The sequence below is a fragment of the Schistocerca cancellata genome, chromosome 1 (assembly GCF_023864275.1).
Source record: "Schistocerca cancellata isolate TAMUIC-IGC-003103 chromosome 1, iqSchCanc2.1, whole genome shotgun sequence".
Classification (NCBI taxonomy): Eukaryota; Metazoa; Arthropoda; class Insecta; order Orthoptera; family Acrididae; genus Schistocerca; species Schistocerca cancellata.
In genome coordinates, this window is record NC_064626.1 from 464,195,497 (window position 1) to 464,221,262 (window position 25,766).

Consider the following 25,766-nt stretch of genomic DNA (forward strand, 5'->3'; position numbering starts at 1 on the left):
GTGCTCCATGATCATGAACAGGACAAACGGATATTGCAGTAATTCCAGGTTATTAGGTTAGAAGGTAAAGGACCTTAAGTCACATAGTAGTCTTCATTGAGAATTACACTAGAAATGGGTGGCACTCATTGCCCAGTTATTGAACATTTCTGTACCATTTATGTAGTATTACAGAATAATGTTCATGAGTAACTTTACAGAGAACATTGGCACTCATTGCCTAATTACAAACCATCAGAAGTCATTTACAGAGAACATTGACACTCATTGACTGATTACAAACCATCAGAAGTCATTTACAGAGAACATTGGCACTCATTGCCTAATTACCATCAGAAGTCATTTACAGAGAACATTGTCACTCATTGACTAATTACAAACCATCAGAAGTCATTTACAGAGAACATTGACACTCATTGACTGATTACAAACCATCAGAAGTCATTTACAGAGAACATTGGCACTCATTGCCTAATTACCATCAGAAGTCATTTACAGAGAACATTGTCACTCATTGACTAATTACAAACCATCAGAAGTCATTTACAGAGAACATTGACACTCATTGACTGATTACAAACCATCAGAAGTCATTTACAGAGAACATTGGCACTCATTGCCTAATTACCATCAGAAGTCATTTACAGAGAACATTGTCACTCATTGACTAATTACAAACCATCAGAAGTCATTTACAGAGAACATTGGCACTCATTGACTGATTACAAACCATCAGAAGTCATTTACAGAGAACATTGGCATTCATCGCCTAATTACAAACCATCAGAAGTCAACATTGAAAATGAGTTAATAAATGGCATAATTAATCTAATTATAGTAAACATTGTCCTCATAGTTCATCTTATTACATTAATCAGTGGCATTCATTCATTTGCCAGTTACAAAGCATTTTTTTGTGCTAGCAATGCATTGCGTTGGGATCGATAATTAATAACAATATTTGCTTCTGAATTATTGCTGCAAATGAAGATGTATAACGTCATTCGTCATGAGTCAGCTGTAGCAAGGTTGTGAAACAAGTAGAGTATATGTGATCACATTCATAAATGACATGGGTTTAATGAACATCTGCTTATAGTACATTAATTTCATGAATAATTTCTCCTCCAAAATATACATAAATGGATTATTAGACTGAAAGAAGAAACGCATTTTATGCTGAAAAGTAGTGAACTTCGAATTAACAGGTAGTGAAATGGGCATAAAATGTGTTCCCCAGCTGTCCTTTCCAAAACCTTCAGTCATCATACTATGCAATACAACACATACTGTCAAAACGAACTGCAACAAATACTTAAATAACTACAGAGCATAAATACATAAACTTCAACATCATCCTCATCTGTAAAGAAAAAAACTTCATTATCCATCAGTTCATTATCTTAACTCCATCATTATCATCACCTGTAAAGAAAAAAACTTCATTATTCATAGCTGCATATTCTTCATCATTATTCATCACCATTCATTATCATCTGCAAAAAAAAAATCACTTCATTATTCATTAGACAACTATTCCTTATTTCTAGCATATTGCCTCACTAAAACCAAGATGTGAAGTTCTGTCTGACAGCCTGCATCAATCGCTTCGTATTCTGAAAGAAAAAATTAGTTAAGACTGCTATTCTACGATTTGTATAGTATATTCTTGTTAATGCTTGTTAATTCTGATCCATTTACTCTTCCTCATAAGGTTTTTGCATCTTCTTTCGTTTATTCCGTAGGTGAAATTCCCATTTCTGTTTTATTTATTTCTTTTACACGTTATTTCTTTCTGAAAATGAGGAACAAAAATTAATGTCTTGCATTTAATTCATATACCCATTAGATAAAAACTGGTTTATAGTGATATAATTAAGCATACAGCATAGCATGACAGAAAACGTAATATGTCCAAAACATAGACAGTGTACAGGTGCAAAAATGTACACAGAATATCATAATGCAGCAGCAAAAATGTAAAAATAGTCACGATGTTGAGATATCTTAAGGCAAAAATGTCAAAGTCAACTGGTGTTTGCTATTTCTTAACTATTTCATAATGCATACAAACAAAACAGGGAAACAATCATACACACACAAAAAATGGAAAATGTGCACGGTCTGATGTGTAACGACAAGAAAAGCGACCTGCTAATCTTACCTTGCCGGGCACTTGCCAATAAAAAAAAATAAAAATAAAAAAACGACAATCGTCAGTAAGTAGTCACATAAATATAATTACATAAGTAGTCATAAAAATGTGTAAGTTCGTTTGAAAAAATAGGCACGGTCTGATCTGTAACGACAAGAAGAACGACCTGCTAACCTTACCTTGCCGGGCACTTGCCAAGAAAAAATACGATACGTGTTCATGTGATTATAATTGCATAAGTGGTCATAAATAAAAAAATTAGGAAATGGCATTACAGTGTGATAAATCATAAAGTATGTTCCTTCAATAAAGGGTTTGATGTTGGAGACGTGGTGGTTCCCTTTGCTTTTTCTGGTTCTCAAAGTTTCGACGTGTACTACATTGGGGTGAGGAATGCTGCGAATCCGATATGGACCTGCGTATAGAAGTTCAAATTTACTGCGCCTACCTTTTATTTTGTTGGATAAATAGTGTGTACGTACTAATATCTTCTGTCCAACGTGAAAGTAACGGCGTGTACAAACCTTTTTTTGTTGTCTTCTCCGGCGCTCTGCGGTACGTTTGATGTTGTTCAGCGCAATGTCAATTATTTCATGGTATCGTAGTCGACGAGATGTAGGAAAGTTTACTAATTCTTTAATTTTATTAGGTGGTTCAACATTTTTAGTATAACAGACGGAGATAGCACAGTGGATTCATTTGGTATGGAATTAATTACATCTTGGAATGAGAGTATGTGTGTGTCCCAATCAATATGTTTTTTATGGCAGTAAATTCTACACAGTTTACCAATTTCTTTCATTAATCGTTCACAAGGGTTCGAAGAAGCATGGTACCTGGCTATATAGATCGGAGAAATGTTTCTAGCTCGTAACATACGTGTCCATATAGCAGATCGAAACTGTGATCCATTGTCGGAAATTACTTTCAATACATGCCCTACATGAAATAGAAAATGTTTTACAAATGCTTTCGAACAGTTTTAGAAGTAGCTTTGCGTAACGGAGTGAAGGTAATAAATTTTGAAGTGAGTTCAACAGCGACAAAGATGTAACAAAAACCTCTATTAGTTCTGGGAATCGGACCAAAAATGTCTACAGCGGCCATGTGTCTTAATATAACAGGTACAATGGGATGTAATGGAGGAATATGTGAAGTCACATCTGATTTAGCTTTCTGGCAGATTTTACATGACGCTAAAACTCGTCGTATACGTTTCTCCATGTTGGCAAAATAACAGTTCTGTCTCAGTATAAGGAAACATTTTCTAGCTCCGTAATGTGCGTAACTTAAATGAGTATACCAGATTAATTTGTTAACAAGTTTGTCAGAAATGCATAATAACCAATTGTTGCTGTCAGGATGAAAGCGGTGAAACAGAATGTCATTGCGTACAGTGTAATGGTTTCTAATCGTAACATTATTCCTATCTTGCCAGAGGTGTTTAATCTCTTTCCACACGTTGTCTTTATTCTGCTCTTGTGCTATGTCCTGTAATGACGACGAAATGAAATTTTCAAATGCAACTTGTTGAATGTACATGACGCTGAAATTTGTTTTGCAGAAGTTGGTTGCGATGTCTTGCTGATTGTTGCCGAGAGAACGAGATAGTGCGTCTGCTACAACATTTTGTGTGCCGGGAATGTGAACTATTGTAAAATTAAATTCCTGTAGATAAAGTTTCCATCTGCTTAATCTATCGTGTGTAAATTTAGCCGAAAGTAAAAATTGTATCGCTCTGTGGTCTGTGTAAACGGTGGTATGTCTTCCATAAATAAAGTGCCGAAATCTCGTGAAAGCCCAAACAGCACATAATGTTTCCAGTTCTGTAACAGAATAATTTCGTTCAGCAGGTGACATAATGCGACTTGCAAATGCGATGTTTGTAATTACTGTAGAACCATCTTCTTCAATTTCCTGAAAAATATGTACGCCTAAAGCGGTGTTAGAACTGTCGGTGGCAATGGAAAAATTTCTGGTAAGATCTGGGTGTGATAAAGTGGTGCATTCAACAAAGCATGTTTCAATTAACATTCTCGTGAACAAGATTCTGTGTGTCAAAATTATTGGTTGCGTTACTGGAAAATGCAACCTGTACTGTATCCAGTCAAATTCTATCAGACGTGTTATTATTTTCAGTAGGATGCTGTGGCATTTCAACTATTTGAACTGTTCTGTTATTTCTTCCAGACGTATTACGCTCTGGATGATACCTACTGTCTGGTTCATTCATGAGAATACGTTGTTGCTGATCATTTTGCTGCTGGTAAGACCGACTGTTATTAAACGTATGTTGATAATTGTGCTCGTTGTTTTTACGTCCGTCGTGATAGTCGTTTCTATACGGTGCATTGCGATAGGAATTGAAATACTGTGTTTTCTGTACGTAGTTATTTCCTTGCTGCCGTGCGTTACTATTTGTTGTAGTTGGGACTATACGTGCACGCGGCGAAACATTAAAGCCTGGTTGACCTTGTGCATTACATTGTTGGTTAGGTATTCTAACCGGCTGACTTTCATGCTCTTGTGGTGAAAAACGTCTATTGTTACCAAAATGTGGTTCCTGTTGCTGATAATTTTGACGATATTGATAATTAAAATTTTGACTGTTATTAAAATTCTGGTGGTTGTCGTTCCTAAAGCGTCTTTTACCTTTGCTATTGAAATTACGTGGCTGATCGTAATTGCTGTACCTTTGTTGACCTTGGATATTATAAGAAAAATTTTTGTTTACAAAGAAATAATACGATTGCTGCACTTCCAAAAGCTGTAACAAATCTCTGAATGCCGAAATGTTTTCCTTCTGCTGACCCGTTAAAAGTGACACTCTTAATGACCGTGGTAATTCAGAAATGCATAATTGTATAAGTGCAGATTCACTGTATGGTTCACTTAGGTACTGGTTTTGTTGGACCATGTGTTCAAAGAATTGCGTGACACTGGGAAAATTTGAGTTCTCATAATTCGGTAAACTAATTAGTTGATTCTTGATTCCGCGCTGTGTCGTCTTCGACCAATACGCTGACAGAAAAGCATTCTGAAACTCTTCTACCGAATAACATTGCCTCGCGATCGGTCCCATACGAGTTGCCGGTTCGCCTTCCAAAAAACTGCAAATAAATTCAAGTTTATGTGTTACGGGCCAAGTCGGTGGAAAAGCAAAGCTGAATTGTTGTATCCAATCCAGGGGGTGAATCTGTGTTCTGTCATTTTTAAATACTTTAAATTTTCTCACTGATAGACAATGTTTGTAATCAAAATTATCGTCTCTGTATGATGGAACAGGTTCAGGATTGTATGAGAATCTATTTGTCTGTGTCTGTTCGGAATCTAAATCGCGTACTCTCTGTAAATTACCCAAATTATATACGCTGCGTGAATCTGACAAATGTTCGCAAAATGGCGTCTTCTGTGACGTTTTATTAACTGAAAAATTTTTCATCTCTGTTACTTCTTGCTGTAAACTTGACAATTTTCTGCCTAATGTATTATTAGACGAATCTATCTCACTGATTGTCTGTTGTAGATTTTGGAATTCAGGTGTTTGGTTAAACGAGATCGGTGCAGTATCGTCTGATTCGCTGTCATTATTATTTTCTATAACGTCAATACGACTGGCCAATTCATCATATTTTTCAGTCAGTATTTTTACCTGATCATCGTTTTTAGTGCCAGAAGCATTAACCTGTTTTTGTAATTTACGTGTGGTTTCGTTCAATTTCTTAACGTCGGCTTTGATGACATCGGAATCCTGTGTTAGTTCTAATTGTTCGAGTCTGTCGGTCACTGTTTGAAAATCTACTGTGTGTGTGTCTGTTTTCGATTTAAGATCGGAGATTTCATCACGTAATTCTGTGTTCAACTGTTTGATGGTATTAATTTCGTCAGACACTGTAGCAATATTGTTGTCTACGTATGTTTTTGCTTTCGCAAACAATTTACGTTTGTCTTCCTGTCTGTGTGCGGTGATTGTTTCCATGACTTGTCGTTTTACCTTATTCTGGTCCTGTATAAATTTACGGAAACGCGTATCACTGTTTTGTAGGTGATGATTAAAACATTCGTCAATTTGACTGTTCTGTTGTTCGAATTTCTCCTCTACTTTTGCATCCAGTGTGCGCGAAAATTATGCTGTCATTACTTTAAACTCCTCGCGTAACTGTGTTGCTTTTTCAGAGCATTGTTTGCCGACTGCACTAATTTCGTCTCTAAGTGATTCTGTTGCAGCAGTTTGCATATCCCTTAATTCTTGAGCAACAGATCTAATTTCCTCGCTACTTTTCCTAGCACAAGCCTCAACTTCCTCACGTAATTGTTGTTTAGTATCATGGCACTGCGCGGCAACGGCTGTAATCTGTTCACTAAGCTGTCTGGAATTGTTGTCTAATTTTTCATTTAACTGTCTGGAATTGTTGTCTAATTTTTCATTTAATTGTCTGGAATTGTTGTCTAATTTTTCATTAATTTGTTTGTTATTTTCATTAAGGTCGTCTTGTTTTTCATTAAGCTGTTTGATCTGTTCATTAAGTTGTTTGGAATTGTTGTCTAATTTTTCATTAAGCTGTTCGTGATTATAATCTTGTCTTTCATTCTGTTGTTTGGAATTTTCATTAAGTTGTTGTTTGAAATCTTCTTTAAGGTTGTCTTGTTTTTGAAGAACTTGTAACAATAATGCCATCATTTGATCCGAGCCAAAATTAGCATTTCTATTCTCTGTGTTGTTTGATAGTGTACCTGCAATTGTCACGTTTTGTGTATCCATTTGGATATTCTGTGATTCTAGAAAATGTTTTCTGATCGTATGTGCACTATCGGTCTCTACCTCGGAATTAAATAAATCTGTCGTACTCTGGCTATACTGTTCATTTTCATAAGAAAAATTTGTCTGTTCGTCACGTGAATTTTGCAAACCGGTTGTGTTGAGCTGGGCAGCGCTCATTGCTACAGAACGCCCCGCGTCATCAATTGTCGTTAGATTAACAGACGACACAATTGAATTTGTCTGTTCATCACTAGGATCAAAATCAACATTAATGGTCGGTACACACTGATTCTCCGTAAATGGAGGATTGTCATCATTACACTGCGTGTCACAAGTACTATCGGTCAAGTTGTTTAAGTCGGTTATTTCACTCATTATACCTCGCGATGTACTATTAACAGTTTTTCGCGGCATTTTTCTCAGAACAAATTAATCACAAATGAAACAGAACAATGCAAAATCCAACAAACACTATTACAACAAAGAGCAACAAATTGCCGATGACCTGTGGAAGAAAGTGACAAAGTTAGTAAAAGCGTTGCGCCAAATGCTAATTATATTTAAGTAAATAAGAGCAGATATCTGACTACTTATCAGAAGATTCTCAAAGAAATACGATCCTGGTCTGGACCTCCCCGCACGAAATTTTGTTAAATGAAAATGGAAATGGAGCCAAGCATAACCTCCTTGCAAAATTAAAGAATAAAAATTGTGCAAATATAAACTCCCCACAAAATATCGTTAAGGGATGAAGATTGATCACAAACCCACAATAACATTAATTAAATAATGAACCATAACTGAATGTAACATCTCAACAGCAATAATAAAACCTGACATATTTTATAAGGACAGCAGCGCTGACCTACGGCCCTGTGAAATAATTAAACCAAAATTCTTACCTCAATGAAACTGCATCTATATCTGCCTTATTTTTCGGCACAGCTCCGTGCAATGCTGGCCTATATTTAATTTTGATTCTTGGAGGAAATGCATAGGAAATATTATTTAGCTTGAAATGACTCTTTTTCTTTAAATGAGTTACTTTATAAAAAGTTATTATTGGGGCATCATTTTGAACAAATTAATTACAATTAACATACGTTATTAGCTGAGCGCAATGCTGCTTCATTACCTTCTACAATAATATACATATCGTCCACCACATTCCTGACCAGATTTGTGGGCAGAGCACACCGCGGACGCATGCCGACTCGCTACACACTAGCACTGACTGAGTACAACTATCCAACTGTCTACTCCCTCTGCCGACTCGCCATGCACTACTGCCGACTGACTACTACTGCAGACAGAGTACAACTCGCAACTGAACTCTCGCGCGGTCAAGCGCGGACTAGCAACGGTAAATAACTCTCTGGTCAGAGATTCTGTCATGCCTCGCCATCGCTGGTAATGAATACATACGTGTTTCAAATAAAGCAGAGATAAATTCATCTGGGTAATTAGCTTCTCACTAGAACTTTTACTTTTCACATAAAAAGTAAATAAACGCATATTCAGATTCGCATGTGTTGAGCGTTACGCAATTTATCTCATACTACTAGGAGGAAACTATTCTATAAAAAGAAATTGATTCTTTCACACCTTATCTTATATCGCAACTTGATAATGAGCTGATTCTCTTTTCCTAATTTTTCATTGTTATGATGATACTCAAAAAATAAGAAACGTATCGCCCGTCTTTGGAACCGTTTTCAATGAGAAATTGAGTCGCTGACCGGTTCAAGTTTGATGCATTTCAGATTGTATGTTGTTGAGTATGAAATTTAGCTAACATAGCGAAATTGTTGTTAAAACTGTAAAGAGAGCCACACCACCTTACATACCCGTGTACATGAATGATATAGACTGAAGAGCCAAAGAAATAGGCACATGCACCTAATATCGTGTAGGGCCCCGAGAGCACGCAGAAGTGCCGCAACACCACGTGGCATGGACTCGACTAATGTCTGAAGTAGTGTTGGAGGGAATCGACACCATGAATCCTGCAGGGCTGCCCAAAAATCCGTAAGAGAACGCGGGGCCGAAGATCTCTTCTGAACAGCACTTTGCAAGGCATCCCATATATGTTTACTAATGTTCATGTCTCAGGAGTTTGAAGTGTGAATGGATGCAGGTTATGAGACAGGATGCATAAATACGTGTCACCTATCAGAGTCATTACCATTACAGCGCCTCCACCAGGCTGAACAGTCCCATGCTCTCATGCAGGGCCTATGGATTCATGAGGTTATCTGCATACCCGTACACGCCCATCCGCTCTATACAATTTGACACGAGGCTCGTCCGACCAGGCAACTTGTTTCCAGTCATCAACAGTCCAATGTCGGTGTTGACGGGCCCAGGCGAGGCGGAGAGATCTGTGCCATGCAGTCATAAAGGGTACACGAGTAGGCCTTCAGCTCCGAAAGCCAGTATCGATGATGTTTCCTTAATGGTTCACAATCTGACACTTGTTCAAGTACATCTACTTGGGCACATTTAAGTGCCTGGCAGAGGGTTCATCGAACCACCTTCACAATTCTCTATTTTACCAATCTCGTATAGCGCGTGGAAAGAACGAACACCTATATCTTTCCGTACGAGCTCTGATTTCCCTTATTTTATCGTGGTGATCGTTTCTCCCTACGTAGGTCGGTGTCAACAAAATATTTTCGTATTCTGAGGAGAAAGTCGGTGATTGGAATTTCGTGAGAAGATTCCGTCGCAACGAAAAACGCCTTTCTTTTAACGATGTCCAGCCCAAATCCTGTATCATTTCAGTGACACTCTCTCCCATATTTCGCGATAATACAAAACGTGCTGCCTTTCTTTTAACTTTTTCAATGAACTTCCTTCAGTCCTTTCTGGTAAGGATCCCACACAACGCAGCAGTATTCTAAAAGAGGACGGACAAGCGTAGTGTAAGCAGTGTCCCAAATAGATCTGTTACATTTTCTAAGTGTCCTGGCTATAAAACGCAGTCTTTGGTTAGCCTTCCCCACACGATGGCCCAGTATTGAAATCTGCAGCACTTCTGTCACCAAGAAAGATTCTCTTCAGTCGTCGTTGGTCCCATCCTTGCAGGATCTTTCCCGGCCGGAGCGATGTCGGTGATTTGATGTTTTACCGGATTCCTGTAATTCACGGTACACTCGTGAAGTGGTCGTACTGGAAAATCCCCACTTCATCGCTACCTCAGAGATGCTGTGTCCCATCGCACGTGCACTTACTATAACACCACGTTTAAACTCACTTAAATCTTGATATCCTGCCATTGTAGCAGCAGTAACCGATCTAACAGGTGCGCCAGACACTTGTTGTCATACGTTGCCGTTGCCGACCGCAGGGGCGTTTTCTGCCTGTTTAAATATCTCTGTGTGTGAATATGCGTGCCTATACTAGTTTCTTTCTCGCTTCAGTGTATTAGTGCTCTGCCACTACAAGTTACGACGCGTGATACTCGAGGCTACAGCCATATGTGGAGTGGCGCCAGGTCTCTCTTTCACGTATCGTTTATGATGCCAGTTACAGTCGCACTTCATGTTAACATTTCTCTGAGATATTTTCATTTTGAATGTCTGCACCAATAGTTCTACTCGCGAAACGTTCGGTACCTATTACTGTTAACAATTATTAAACACATTTTTTGGGAAAAATAAGAAAGCTGACCTGATAAGAGGTTACCTTTCAATTAAATAACATTCAAGACACAAAAGTATGAATAAAATTTGGTTCTAGTACAGCGAGAAATGTTCTCACAATGAAGACAGTTCTCTTCCTGGCAGCGAGGAGGCCAACCACAGAGATTGAATTTTTGTGTCCTTTCTTTTTTAAGCTATTGGTCGCATTGGATGATCGACACTATGCAGTGTTGGCGTACGCAGAGTTAAAAATTTTAAAAGAGAAAACTACACTGTAGGTACTTGGAGCAAGGAGCATTTTCCGTTTTCTTTAAAGAGTGCAATATACAAGAACGATTTTTGGATAAATTGCAATTGAATATGGTTGCTTTGATAAAATGTTTGTGCTTATCTTATTTTTCTTGGCGATCGGACCCCTGAGCTAGCTGCAACTGCAGGCGGCGGAGCACTCCGGGGTCACCGGCGCTTGTCGTGGTTACGAAAATCCTCTTCAGTTCAATAAATAAAATACTTGATACGGTTTTTTAACATTATATAATTCACTCACACATATAATACATCGAGATCGCAGTTCTTCATCTTTAAAATCACACACGCTCATCGTCCTACATGAGAGAAAATCTGAGTGTGTCCTTCTAAAACAGAAAACTGTATAACAAATTGAATGAGAAAATGTTCTCGTTTGTCTGCGCAAGTCTGATTGTAACACGCGCAAATTGCTACTAGATGCAATGTATAAATATCCATTAAGACTACCACACGTTCTTATTGCTGCAGATGACATAAATATGAAAATGGTTTCAAATACCGCTATGTTTCAAAGTATTACCAAATTATTTATTTAGCGACGTGTTTCGAGGCGGTACCTCAGGCTACAGTGGCATTACAAAAAATTTAACATACGTGTATACGAATATTAAAGTTTCTTTGAGTGACTGCTGTGATCATTCTGCAGAGACAGAGGTGATAGCACTTTATATAGTGGTCTGTTATCACATGAAAGTTTTTTAGAGCAACCACTTACTTTGTTCTTGCAGCGTAGCAGTCTTCTTGTCATCTACTGAAGCATCCTATTTCCATATTTCTCTTGGAATTCATCTCCATTGTTCACAGACTTCACAAGGGTGACTTGGAAACACGCTAACACAAGCCAAATCATCAGTTCGGAAAACAATATGACGGTTAAAAATTCACACTTCCTTAGGAATTATTCAGTATTCTTAAAATAGTAAGCATATGCCATTAAGGCTAGATATATAGCTCTCAGAAGCGTCTTTGTAAAAAAAGCTGTCATTTGTGTACCAAGAAATAATAAGCAACCATTCACAAAAAATGGATCTAATTTCTTATCCGATTTCGGGCACTTAGTGCTGTTCTTCGGATTGTTATACCTGTCGCAGTACTGAATGCTTGTATGCCAACCAACATCTGTGATGCAACAGCAAGGCATGCAGATGACATTACTGCTAAAAACACTAGGATTGATATATCGATAGCCAAATGAAACTAGCTTGTTTTGACTGCCGTCTTGTTTTCTGTACTGCTGATTTGTCTTGTGTTATCGTGGTGTGAATTTTGTGAACAATGGAGAAGAAGTCCAACAGAGCCGTGGAAACAGCCATTTCTCAGCACATCGGAAGAATACTGTCATGCCAGGAGAACAAAGTGAATGATTCTTCTACAAAAACTTAGATGTGAACGGTAGACCAATATACAGAGTGGCATTGCCTCTCACTAGGTTATCCTTTCTCTCTCTCTCCACAGGATGATCACAGCAGTCAAGTCAACACACCTTAATATCTTTCTACACTTATGTTGAAAGTTTTTGTAATGCCCCTGTAGCCTGATGATGAGGTATCATCTCGAAAAATGTCGATCAATAAATATGTTAGCAGTCAACAAATTTTGTGACTGACAGCAGCATTTAAAAACCATTAAATATTTTTGAAATAGTTGCTGTCGATTAATGGTCAATATGGCTTCAAATTAGGTGACACATTATTTAGTAATCGTGGGATTCTAGTCACTATCGACGTATGGAGACCTCTACGACCTTTGGCTTTACCGGTAAACAGTTGTCAACTGGTCTGTCGCTTCTGCAAGTTACGAATTTCTTTACAGCGTTAAAGCTGGTTATAGTTTTAACACAAATGTCTACACTCACTAGGACAGTTTTTATAGACCGGTGAAATAATTTATGCTACGATATGGTTACAGGTATTTCTCCACAAATGTGAACCGTTCATGCCTTTATGGTATGCGTTTTCGTAATGAGTCACATCACGCTGTTATCGTATACTTTTATTTTAAGTGTAGCATTCGTGGTTTTTTTCACCTGGCGGGAGTAATTACATATTTCGCCCAACATGAAGCTGTGAATACTTTTATGTGGGTGTGTGACATTCCACCACGTTAGTTATGGTGTTAACATCCACATCCGTTAACAGATTCGTGAGAGTTTAAGCCTGTAGTGTTACTTACGTATTATTTTACTTGGTATGTGGGGACCTGATGATGGTCACACGATCGAAACTGGTTGTATAAATAAAATATTTTACTAGACGATAATAACACATTTTTCAAATATATATCGATGTGTTAAAAGTCATGGGATACCTCTTAATATCGTGTCGGGGCTACTTTTCCCAGCGTAGCGCAGCCCCTCAACGTGGCATGGACTGTACAAGCCGTTGGAAGTCCCCTGCAGAAATACTGGGACATGCTATCTCTGTTGCCGTCAATAGTAGCGTAACTGTTGCCGGTGCAGGAATGTGTGCTCGAACTGACCTCTCAATTATGTCTCACGAATGTTCGATGGGTGGCCAAATCATTCGCTCAGTAACCTACAATTTTCTTCAAGCCAATCGCGAATAGTTGTTGCCCTTTGACTCGGTGCAATGTCATTCCTAAAAAAAACCCTTCATTGTTTGCAAAAATGACCCCCTGAATGGCTGTTAATAGTGTCGAAGTAATCTTAAATAACCATTTTCATTCAATGATGTGTTCGGTTGAACCAGATGACACAGTCCATTCCATTAAAACACAATCCGCAGCATTATGGAGCCACCATTAGCTTGCAGACGTCCATGGTTCGTTGGGTTGGCACCACATTAGAACCTTACCATCAGATGTTACCAACTGACATCGGGACTCACGTGACTAGGCACCGTTTTTTCAGTCGTCCAGTGTACAACCGATCAAGTCACGAGCCCAGAAGAGGCGCTGCAGGTGATGTCGTGCTGTTAGCAAAGGCACCCACAGTCGGTCATCAGCTGCCATAGCCCATTAATACCATTAATGCCAAACTTCTACGCACTATCCTAACATATACTTTAGTCATATGTCCCACATCGATTTCTGCGGTTGTTTTACGCAATATTGCTTGTCTATTAGCACTGACAACTCTGGGCAAACACCGTTGTTCCCAGTCGTTAAGTAAAGGCGTCCGTTGTGAGCCGTAATGCCTGAAATCGGATATCTTCGGCACGCTATTGACGCTTTGAGTCTTGGAATATTGAATTCCCTATCTATTTCCGAAATGCCTTGTTCCTTGCGTGTAGCTCCAACTATCATTCCGCTCCGTTAATTTCCGTCGTATTGCCATAAACAAATAGGAAGCCTGTTCACATGGATCACCTAGGTACGAATGATAGCTCCTCCATTGCACTGCCACTTTATACAGGGTGAAAAGTATTTAAACCGACAAACTCTGGGATGTAGCGGACATCAAAACAAATATTTTTCCCAAATGTCATTTTTCCCTATGAGGAGTATTTAAACCGATAGAGGAAGATTTCTTTTGTGGCAGATTAGTTAAACCAACAAACACTTTTCGATTTTTTTATGACCAAGGGGCAACACATTAACACAACCCAATTTCAGTTACAGTAGATTTTCAAAAATGCCTCCATTAACACGTAAACAAAGGTTACGCCGTCGGATCATGTTCTGTCTGACACGGGCAAGAAACCCAGGAGTGCCCTGAATTGTTCCTGCTGCTGTTGCTGCTACTATCGAGGCAACCAGATCCTCTTCTGATGCAACAGGGGTTGCGTAAACAAGGTCGCGCATCTCTCCCCACACAAAAAGTCCAGAGGGGACATGTCTGGGGATCGAACAGACCATGGTACAGGACCGCCTCTGCCAATCCACGTTGCTGGAAACCGTCGGTCCAGGAATCGACGCACACGACGACTGAAATATGCCAGGGCCCTGTCATGTTGGAACCACATGCCTTGTCTTGTAGGGAGTGGGACGTCTTCCAGCAATTCTGACAATGCTCTGGCGAGAAAATTGTAATAGTGCCTGCCATTTAATGGCCTAGGTAGCAGATACGGCCCAATTAAACAGTCCCGAACAATACAGACCCACACATTAACGAAGAACCGCACTTGATGAGCGCTAGTAACTGTGGTATGTGGGTTATCCTCAATCCAAACATGCGAATTGTGCATGCTGAAGACTCCATCACGCCAGAACATTGCTTCACAGGAAACAAGACAGAGGATGGAAATGTAGGATGCATGGTACTGTTCCAGGTACCACTGCGAAATGCGGTTCTAGGCGCTATAGTCTGGAGCCGAGCGACCGCTCCGGTCGCAGGTTCGAATCCTGCCTCGGGCATGGATGTGTGTGATGTCCTTAGGTTAGTTAGGTTTAATTAGTTCTAAGTTCTAGGCGACTAATGACCTCAGAAGTTAAGTCGCATAGTGCTCAGAGCCATTTGAACCACTGCGAAAACTGGGTGGATAATCAACTGGTTCCAGGTTGTGGACACGCTGTATGTGAAATGGACGTAACAATTGCTCTCGACAGACTGTTCTTACAATCGTCTGATTCGTCCCCATGTTACGTGCAATTGCACGAGTGCTGATTGAAGGATCCCGCTCCACATGCTGCAAGACAGCTTCCTCGAATCGCAGCGTTCTTACCGTGCGACGGCTTCCCTGTGCAGGTCTCACGCAGACGTTGGTACACAGCAGCAAAGGTCGTATGATGCGGGATACGGCGATTAGGATATTGTTGTTGATAAACCCGCTGTGCAGCTCGTCCTTTGTGGTGCGCTACGTAGTACGCACCAACCATATCAGTGTACTCACTCCATATGTATCGCTCCATTAGTAAACAGAGACAACGCACTACTACACTGGTGGACAGCAGTTGCCTACAACTGAAGACCGTAATACGGCCTCTAACAACTGAAGAGCGTAATACGGCCTCTACCGGTTTAAGTAATCCTCATAGGAAAAAATGACATGAGGGAAAAATATTTCTTTTGATGTCGCCTACAACCTCCCAGAGTTTGTCGGTTTAAATACCTTTCACCCTCTACTTTGTGTACGCGATATTACCACCAGCAGTATTCTGTGACTTATGTAACCTTAGTAAAATAAGCACTGCGGGGGACCACCTCCTGAATATACATTCGTAATTTCGAAGTCATTGTGCAAACTGTCTTTTTTTTTTTCAAAAAACTGTTTAATTTCACATGCTCCACTAGAAGTCTCACCATCAGCACCTCCCGCAGTCTCGGGAGGTTTCGTTGTACCACAGCCTCGTAAAACAGAGGCCAGCAGCCCCTGGTGGCGGACGGGAAGCTTTCGCAGCGGTGCAGGGAACCGAGGGCTGACCGCAGCCAGCCGGTCCACGGGCGGCGATCTCTCTCCGGCTGGCGGTCAGCGCACGCCGATATCGGGCCGCAGACGGACACTGCGAGGTCTGTTTTTAACGAAAGCGATTTACCGAAGCGCAGCCACCGCGCCCGGTACCGCGGACGAGAATTCGATTTAAATTCGTTCACGCATCTCACTCGAACGAACAAGTTTGGGGGAGGGCGGCTTTGAATCCGGCGGCGCACACTGCCCGTACCGCTGCTGGGACACTTGCAGTCCTCTGATTACGAGACTTCACTTCTGACCGGACGGAATTGCAGTCCACCGGTCCTGCAGAGTTCTTTCCGTCTGATTGCACCGTTTCGTTCTGTTCCCAGTTGTAGCTGCGCTCCACGTAACCCGTTCGTTTTGAAACATTTGTTCTTCACACAGTGCTCTTCCCTGATACGTCCCTTTACTACTGCTGGCTGTAGTAAAGTCCTCCATATCTAGTGCAATTTACAGGTTCTCGTACGAGGCACTAGGCAAATGTAGCACATTCATCATCTGGTTAAAGCTCAATTTTTGTCTGTGTTTGCTTTCATACATTTCAGGAAATTATTGTTCTTTGAGCCTACAAAACTTTCTTCCTTCTCACACATACACGTGTTAGTGACGTTTCCTAATCATCAGTTTTATACCCTGTCGAATAACTGGTGAAATTCTGCTCGCTATTATTTGTGGTTTCAAGGTGACGATCATCATACCAATTACGTAATCCCAAAAGTATGGACACTACCAGGCAAATTTTTACCAGCCATTGGACATAAAATAATGTATACTCACTGATGATGCTGAAATTTCGCCGAAGCATGTAAGGTTGAAAAAAGAAGAAAATTAAGACTAGACAAGGTGGATTACTCTCCCAAAACATGTTGTAGCACGTGGATGTACAAGATTACTGCGACGCAACATAATTAAGTCATATACAAAAAAAAAATACCAACCATCAACAATATCTGTTTCTAGAATAGGGCGATGTAGTAACCTGTAATATGGAAGAATTTATTGGAAAACTGCTGGTACTGGAGTTATGTGTAAAATATTTGAGAAGTGCAGTTCTTCTACGAAAGAGAATTGATATAAATCGCGTCTGTAATATTAGCGTATGACTGAAATTAGCATGAGTTGCATAATCGGCGGATAGTGAATGAACAAAGGGAAGTAAACGTAATTAAACTCCTATATATCTTCGATTTAGTAGAGCTAGATCGCCTTAATACCTACTTTACATGGAGTTACACTTTGTTGAAACAATTTCTGCTATTACAAACAGCATTTCTCGAATACGGAGTGACGGACAAACTCTTCACTGATAAACATTTATGCACAACAATGGGAAGGAAAGACAGGTATTTCCTTCATTCGGATGAAATTTTACTATCTACTGCCGTGAGTTATGTACATACAGGGGAGTAAAGTTATACGTAACACCCTTCTACTTCGTGAACAGTAACTCATAATGAAACGCTGTTTTCGGCAAATGTTAAGGCGTCGAGGGACCTTTATTTTTTTGTCTGATGTTTTTAGCGCTGATCGCAACGGAGATATTGAATTCAGTACATTTTCTTAAACGTGACCCTATGCTTTTTGCAACTTCATTCGATATCTCGTGAGATCGCAATTACACTGATATAGCGTTTGTTAATGTTGACGTTGAAACCTTGTTAACTCCCCCCCCCCTTTCTACTTCCAGTTATTATCCACAATAAGCAAAATCTTTTATGAAAAATTTGAGAAGGGACGAAGATTACAATAAACTTTCTAAGTTTTTCGTGTAGAATTGGCTGCGGTTCTTCTTATTTGGGGGTCTGATCCTTGAAGCTGAAATTCTCACATTTTAGGTCCTCATGGTTCAATTGATCTAAGTAAATCTGAAGTTTGTTCTTGCAGAAATGTTGTTATGTTAACATATTTTGTCGTATTTTAGTACATCATACAGTCTTTTGAATTTTCACATTACGAAAGCCGAAATGACACTGTTTGCCCAGAATACAAAAATGCGTCCGATGACATCAGAGGCATGCTTACTATACTTCACACTTTGGTAATAATTAACATATTCCAAAGACCTTACAATTTTTCTTGACGAATACATATCTTTTAATTTCGATAATTATTTCATAAGTCAATCCAGAAATAAAGATAGTAAGCAGTACTAGATTGTGTAATTAATAATAGAAATTTTAAGTGTGCCAAATAATGCGTAATTTCAAATGTTTCTAAAAACAATAATTTTAACTGTACATTGAGAACTAGTAGTTATCGATTGTAACATGGAAAATAAATTTTGGTTTGAGGTATAATGTATTTTGTATAAAATTATATGAAAGTTTTCAGAAAAGCTGCTGAGATAATATGAACCTGTCCAAAATTAGAAAAATGATACTGATATCGACAACGACTGTCGAGGAAAAGTAGTGCTAGAGGATGGTGTCCCGTTAAAACTTGTCGTAAAAAATGCGAGAAATACCCTAGAATGTGCTATGCTGTGTCTTAATGCCTGTTTACTTGTCTGCACTGCAGGCCATTTATTTCTGCTTCAATCATAGTGTACAGACATGTACACCAACGAGATGATGTTTTTTTTCTTTTTTTTTTCTTTATTGTTATTTTGATCACCTTATACAAAGGCGGGCTGTCAGCAGCATATTACGCCGCTCTTCAGCCTTGAGTGGTACAATAAGTATTACATATAGGTGGCACAGATAATACAATAAAAATGGCGGGCAAAAACTGTAGACACGAAAAACAAAAAATATGGAGCCGTTCACGCTGGACGAGAAAAATCACTAACACTAGTTGACACGGCGCACATAACATGGATGACGGCGACGGCACACGTGAACAGTGGTGGCGTGACGGCGAAAGAACACTAAACACAAAGCGAAGGCACACACACGAGACACTGATGGCGAAAATCTCCGGCGCGCGAATGGTCACTGAGCGTGTGCGAGTCCGGGGACGTGCCAAGAGAGGAGGAGGGGGGGTGGGAGAGGGAGAGGGGAGAGCAGAGGTGCCACAGGCAGGGGAGATAGGGGGAAGGGATGAAGGGGGAGGAGAAGCCAGGAGGAAGAGGGGTGGAGGAAGGGGGATGGGGGAAAAGGAGAGAGAAGGGAGGGAGGGTGCCTAAAGGAAAAGACACAGGAAGTGGGGGGGGGAGGATCAAAGTCGATAGGAAGGGTAGATGGAGGGGAGGCGGACATCATCAGGGACGGGGAGCTGGCGGAAGCCACCTTGGGAGAGGGTAAGGAGGGTGGAGAGATGGAGACCAGAAGGGACATGGGAATACAGGCGTGGCAGTGGGCAGGGGTGGGATAGGATGGGCGAGACAAGTGGGTGGGGAGGATCGAGTTTATGGGAAGTGTACAGGATCCGTATCCTTTCAAGGAAAAGGAGGAGGTGGGGGAATGGAATGAGATCGTACAGGATCCGCATGGGGGAGGGGAGACGGATACGATACGCGAGGCGGAGAGCATGGCGTTCAAGGATTTGAAGGGATTTATAAAAGCTAGGGGGGCGGAGATCCACGCCGGATGGGCAACGAGATGATGTTGGATGTACTACTTTTATATGGCGAATGTAAAAGAAATTCTGTAGAAACGGTACAGTGATATAGGCCAAGTATCCGGATCCAGAATGTCGACGTGCCCGGCAATTGGACGACTCATTAACATACTAGTGCGGACATGCTGCTTGAACATCAAAAAGAGAACAACAAAGAAGACTAAAGTTGATAGAGAACAGGAAAAGCTGTTCTGGCTGTGTTGTGTACATAGTTCCGCGTAGTCAGCGCATACACAACTTTCCCACTAGAGCGCGCTCCGCTAAGCACAACAGCGCAGACGCAGCGCTCGTCCGTCTCCACACTACAAGATGGCGCTGCCATAGAGACGGACCAAATTCTGCTTCCGCGATCCGCATATTAATATGTAACGCAGCCAATGAGATTGCTGCTAACATAGAACCTTTTCTCCTTGCGGATCACACTCGCGCAGTGATACATGAACGATCGAGGTATTATAATGAGTGTACAGACCTCCGATTAGTCAGTCTGCAATTGTCTGTACCAGTCTGCGTTAGTCTGTACCAGTCTGTACGAGTTCTACATTTGTTTGTACCAGTCTATAGTCAAGTTCAGTCTGCACCCAAAAAGATTACCATATTCCTGTACATAGCCATGAAGTTAAATGTATAGACACTTTTGTCAAGTATCAGAGATATATGTGAGAATAAGATTAATGTACCTATAGCAAAGAAACTTAAGATTGTCAATTGTAAATAGCATCCAGAACCAAGTTAAGTAATTTTTATGCTTGTTATTATTTTAATAAATGTGTGTGAACATTAATCAAGTTCTGTTTAAACTTGGTCACCATCAATCTGCTACTCTAAGCGTGCAAGTGGCATTTCTATCGTCTGACATAACGGCAGAAGATAAACACGCCATGATAAGACCACGAGACATATTGCTGACACTCGCCTACTTCGTTAGAGCGACAAGTCAACTAATCTGATGGGGTGTGTACTGAAGGTCTTACAGTACGCACATCACAGGCTACAACGCTAATGAATCTACACTGGTACGAGACGTATTGCCAAGGAATATGGAATCAGCCACACGAGTGTCATTCGCACTCCACATCGGCCGAATTTCCATCCTTTTAATCTGTCACATCATCTGGCACTGGCCGACCGTGATTTCGAACGTCGTACAGAATTTTGTAGGTTTCCCCTTCAGCAGCTGAGGGACGCCTCCATGTTTTTCAAATGTGTGCTGTTTACCGATGAAGCAACGTTTACTAGCTACGCTAATGTAAATTTGCATAATATTCACTACAAGGCAGGCGAAAATCTGTACTGTCTTCGTTACGCCCAACATCAACGGCCGTGGAGAGTAAACGCATGTATGAAATGAAATTACGTTGTGGAACCTTATTAATCTTAGGCGACTCACCCTATATAACAATAATGGCCCATTCTGAGACCAAGTCTTTACTCGTATATAGTCGAGCACCAGCTACGCAGACCACCAACATGGATGAAAGCCAACGAACAGGATTGTGTTTTCTACTTACCCTGTCATGTACAACGTTTGAAGATATTTTTGGCAGCGTACTTTCCCACGTGGGAAACGTCTTCTCATGAGTTGTCACAACAGACCATCATCGTTACGAAATTTCTGTGGTCAGTACGTTATATTGATAAAGTTACTTTTGGTACACAAGTTACGATAAACCAAACATTCGTTATCTCTGGGCTACAGAAAATCTTCAAGGGATGGTTGCATCGTGAACAGTTTAGCGTCCGTCTCTGGGCAGCGGTTACTGACAACTACCTACAATCACTGCGCCCTAATGGACATATGTACATGAAGTTTCTGCACAATATTCTGCTTCTTATTCTGGAGAAATGTACCTTTAGTGGGGTGACAGATAATGTGGTTGATGTATGATTTTCGTGTTGTTATTAGTCAGGACCTCAACAACGTCTCCCCAGGAGATGAATAGGACATGTGGGGACCTTGTGCGTAGCCACCTCGACCACCGTACCAGAATCCACTGGTTTTATTTCTGGTGATAAATGGAAGGTGCTATGCATGCTGAATCAGTTGCTTACAACAGCGCTACAGGCACTTGAACAGCGCTTCCTCGTAGCCTGAGGCGCTAAAAGGATGCAGCTTGGAACATTCGAAAGACTGAGGCAATGAATGACGTAAAGTTTCAACGCTTGCTTACTTTGCATCCCATGGGGCCACACAGTACGATTTTTATAGCTTGTAAGAAGAAATTAATACGTTTACTGCACACCCACCCTTCATTTCCAGTGATACATTGATATGAACCATTTTCTTTCTTAAACTTACTCACAATGAATAACAAGGGGTGATCTCTAAATATTCAACAACACAAACGACCTCTAGCGCCACTAAATGTCAACATGCTCTGTAAAAACTTCCACAGCGCGTCAATTCGTCGGTGATCACCTATCAGTGATGAACTCTGTGATTTGTAATATGGAACGGATGCACTTGGCTAAACATATTCTAAATACTGGTTTTATCTTTCACTTCAGCTATCCGGTTGAGTAAGGCGTGGAGTACACATACAGTTCTAATTGGGTCCTTGTATTAACCTTCATCTTGGTATGTGTAATAATATTTCACTATATGTGTTATAGTTACGACACTGTACGCTATTTTTTATAATGTAACATGCTGTACACTTTACGTAGACTATTCATGGAACAGGTGGTCGTAACTGTGTTTAGCGACACGGGCCATCGTAAATAAATGTTGTAGAAATGCCATCTTGACTAAGAAGTCACCAAATGAAGTTCGTTGACTGTCGTAGGTATCTGAACTTGGTATGGCGTTTATGTCCAGTTCTGTTCACTACATCACTCTGACACGGTGCGCACAGTCTGCACTGCGTAGCATTTGTCACCCTCACTCACACGCTGCAGACACCAGACACCAGAAAACCAATGTAGTCTTCTACTGAATGCAGGTTTTCTTTTATTTTCGACATGAGACGGATCATTTCTCTGATACCATATTTACGTCGTGAGTGCGATATTTATCTCGAGGTCGAACCACTGCAAGGAAGAAAGGGGTACGGACCATCCCTTGAACTGCGTCCGTTCCACAGTGGGTGCCTCTCATACACCGCGAAATTGCACCCTGCGTAGGACGTTTGTTGTGCACGAGCAATCATTAAGGGGGACCGTTGAAGAAATTGACCAAAAATGTCAACTTTCGATTTATTTTTTATTTATTAGTACAACTGATCAACAATAAGTTCCCAAAGTTTCAATGTTAAAATCGCATCAAAATGGTTCAAATGGCTCTGAGCACTATGGGACTCAACATCTTAGGTCATAAGTCCCCTAGAACTTAGAACTACTTAAACCTAACTAACCTAAGGACATCACACACACCCATGCCCGAGGCAGGATTCGAACCTGCGACCGTAGCAGTCCCGCGGTTCCGGACTGCTGCGCCAGAACCGCTAGACCACCGCGGCCGGCAAAATCGCATCCGAAGTGCCTGAAAATTAATTAAAAGTGTGAAGCGGCCTCCCTGCCACGCCCACGTTTTGAAGCAGCACTTCAACACCAGCCCAGTGAACAACGATTCTGTGTATTACTTTCAACCAAACGTGTGCGGGACACATGTAGAAGGCCGTAATACATACTCTTTAGTTTTATAGATCATCTTTGGCCGATCCTGCACCTCTCAAAAAGTGTGTACATGACAAAACCCAAAATACAAATGAGTCTCTAAATTCACTCATATGGAAACGATGCCCTAAAAACACATTTGCATTTGCTACACTTGTCAGAATTGCAACTTATGATACAGTTATTGTGTTTCATGATGGGAAAGTGGGAGGATGAACGTATTAGAAAGAATGGGCTTCAAGATAGGAAACTTTACTCAAGACATGCTGAGAAAAATATAGTTACAGCGCGTCTCTGCAGCTGAAAAGTCAGTCGAAGACCTGGTAAAGGAAAGAAGACAGACAACAAGAAACACGAAGAGAAGACTTGAAGGGTAAGACAACCCAAAGTACAAATGTGGTGCCTTCTGAAGAAGTGACTTAAGGAAAAAGGTTAGATTGAACTGTAAATTGCGTTTCCTGAAAAGTTTGTTTTTTAAAGATTATGTACCTCTTTCCTCAGATTCTATGAATGCTAGAATTATCAAATCTTGTACACATATTTCTGTAAACCTAATAAACATTGTCTCAAAAGCAAATTTTGAAATTCTGATTGAAATCTGAGATATGGGGCGAAGTGCTTGGAATTTTGCATGAATTTAAAATTATACTTGTGGAATTATAATTAAAAAATTATGAAAATTTTCTTGTTTGATCTGTTCCAGAAACCTCATGAGAGAAGCATACAACATATAAAGAGGTGAAACAAGGAAATATTTGTAGAAATCTCTTGAATACTTTCTGAGAAAAAGGAACATACATTATTTTTTGAAAATAAAGCTTCAAATTTCATTCAAAGAAAAGCTGAGTATATATAACCAAAGGATTTTATATGTAAATGTGTTACTTTCATGTAAAGCGTGGAACAAAATTTCATTTCCATATCTCCAAAACAGTGGATTTCGTGCATTTTTGAAATAGTGTGTGTTTTTGAAACTTCCTGGTAGATTAAAACTGTGTGCACGACCGAGACGAACTCGGGACCTTTACCTTTAGCGGGCAAGTGCTCTACCATCTGAGCTACCGAAGACCACAGTTTTAATCTGCCAGGAAGTTTCATATCAGCGCACACTCCGCTGCAGAGTGAAAATCTCATTCTGGAGTGTGTGTTTTTCATCATCGTCCTCCCTTAATGAGTCGTCTCTGCCCGTGAGAGTGTCTAATGACTGTCAATACAAGGAAAAGCAAGTATTTCTTGCTGCAAGGCCAGAGCGATGTCCGTAGCTGTGCAATGGTAAGCGTGTTCCCGTCATTACGCTGCAATTTTCTCAAGGGCTGCGCTGCAAAGGCGCGGCGCACCAGAATTTATATTTTGTAAGAAAGTTTCAAGTGAGCTGAGATGATGCTGACGGAGTCACCTACGGCTGAGGCAACATAATTGCAAACCATCGCATTCTCAACACAAGCTCTATGTTTTTCAACTTATTAGGCAGTGTAAATAACAGATGACAAAGACAATTGAAAGTCTTAGTCTTAGACAATGGTTAGGTAGAGTCGATGAGAAACAGAATTATTGCATGTAAAACGTGATACATGATGTGCTTGATTCACGTTACTTGATAAATCCACGATAAAACACTCTAACTATAATTTGAAATTCTCATTAATGACAGATTTTTGAGGATGTGTGTATGTAGACAGTAGTAAGGGTTAAAAATGGTTGCCAACAGTAGTAAGGTAAGCAGCCTTCATGCTAGGGAAATTTTAGGGGCACTTTGTAAAAGTCTGAGGAGGAAGTGGATAACTAAGACAAGGATAAACATCCGGAATTATATTTTCGAACGCAAACGCGATTCAAAAGTTGTTCCTAATCAGGTAAATGTGGAACATTGTTTAAGCAAGCGAACGCTCTTGTTTCCCTTACTATAGTTTACGTTACAGTGTGATAATAGAAATAGTCTTCACGTGATGTAGTAAGGCGACTATAAAAATAATTTTTTTTGGTGTTGTATCATAGATAAAATTTTGAGGTTGTTATGCTTTATTATTGATAAATTGTTGATGTGGATCATAGTTTACTTTCGTCGAAATGTTAATCCACGTTAAGTGCACTTTGTTTATATGTTAACAAATGCAAGTACCGAAAACGTATTTTTCAGAATAAAATTTTGGGTAGAATGTACAGTTTTAAAAGTGTGTCGCTACCCTCGAAATGTTTAAAAACACTGATTTATCCGAATAAAAGAATCATAATGAATGTACTTGAAATATCTTATTCATGTGATTTTATTGAAAGTTTACCACGCATTTTTTCCCAGAAAAACGAGCCTGTCTCTTACCATCGTTTTCAGGCGGATCTTCGTCCTTGCGCAAATCGGGTTTATAATGTGGAGG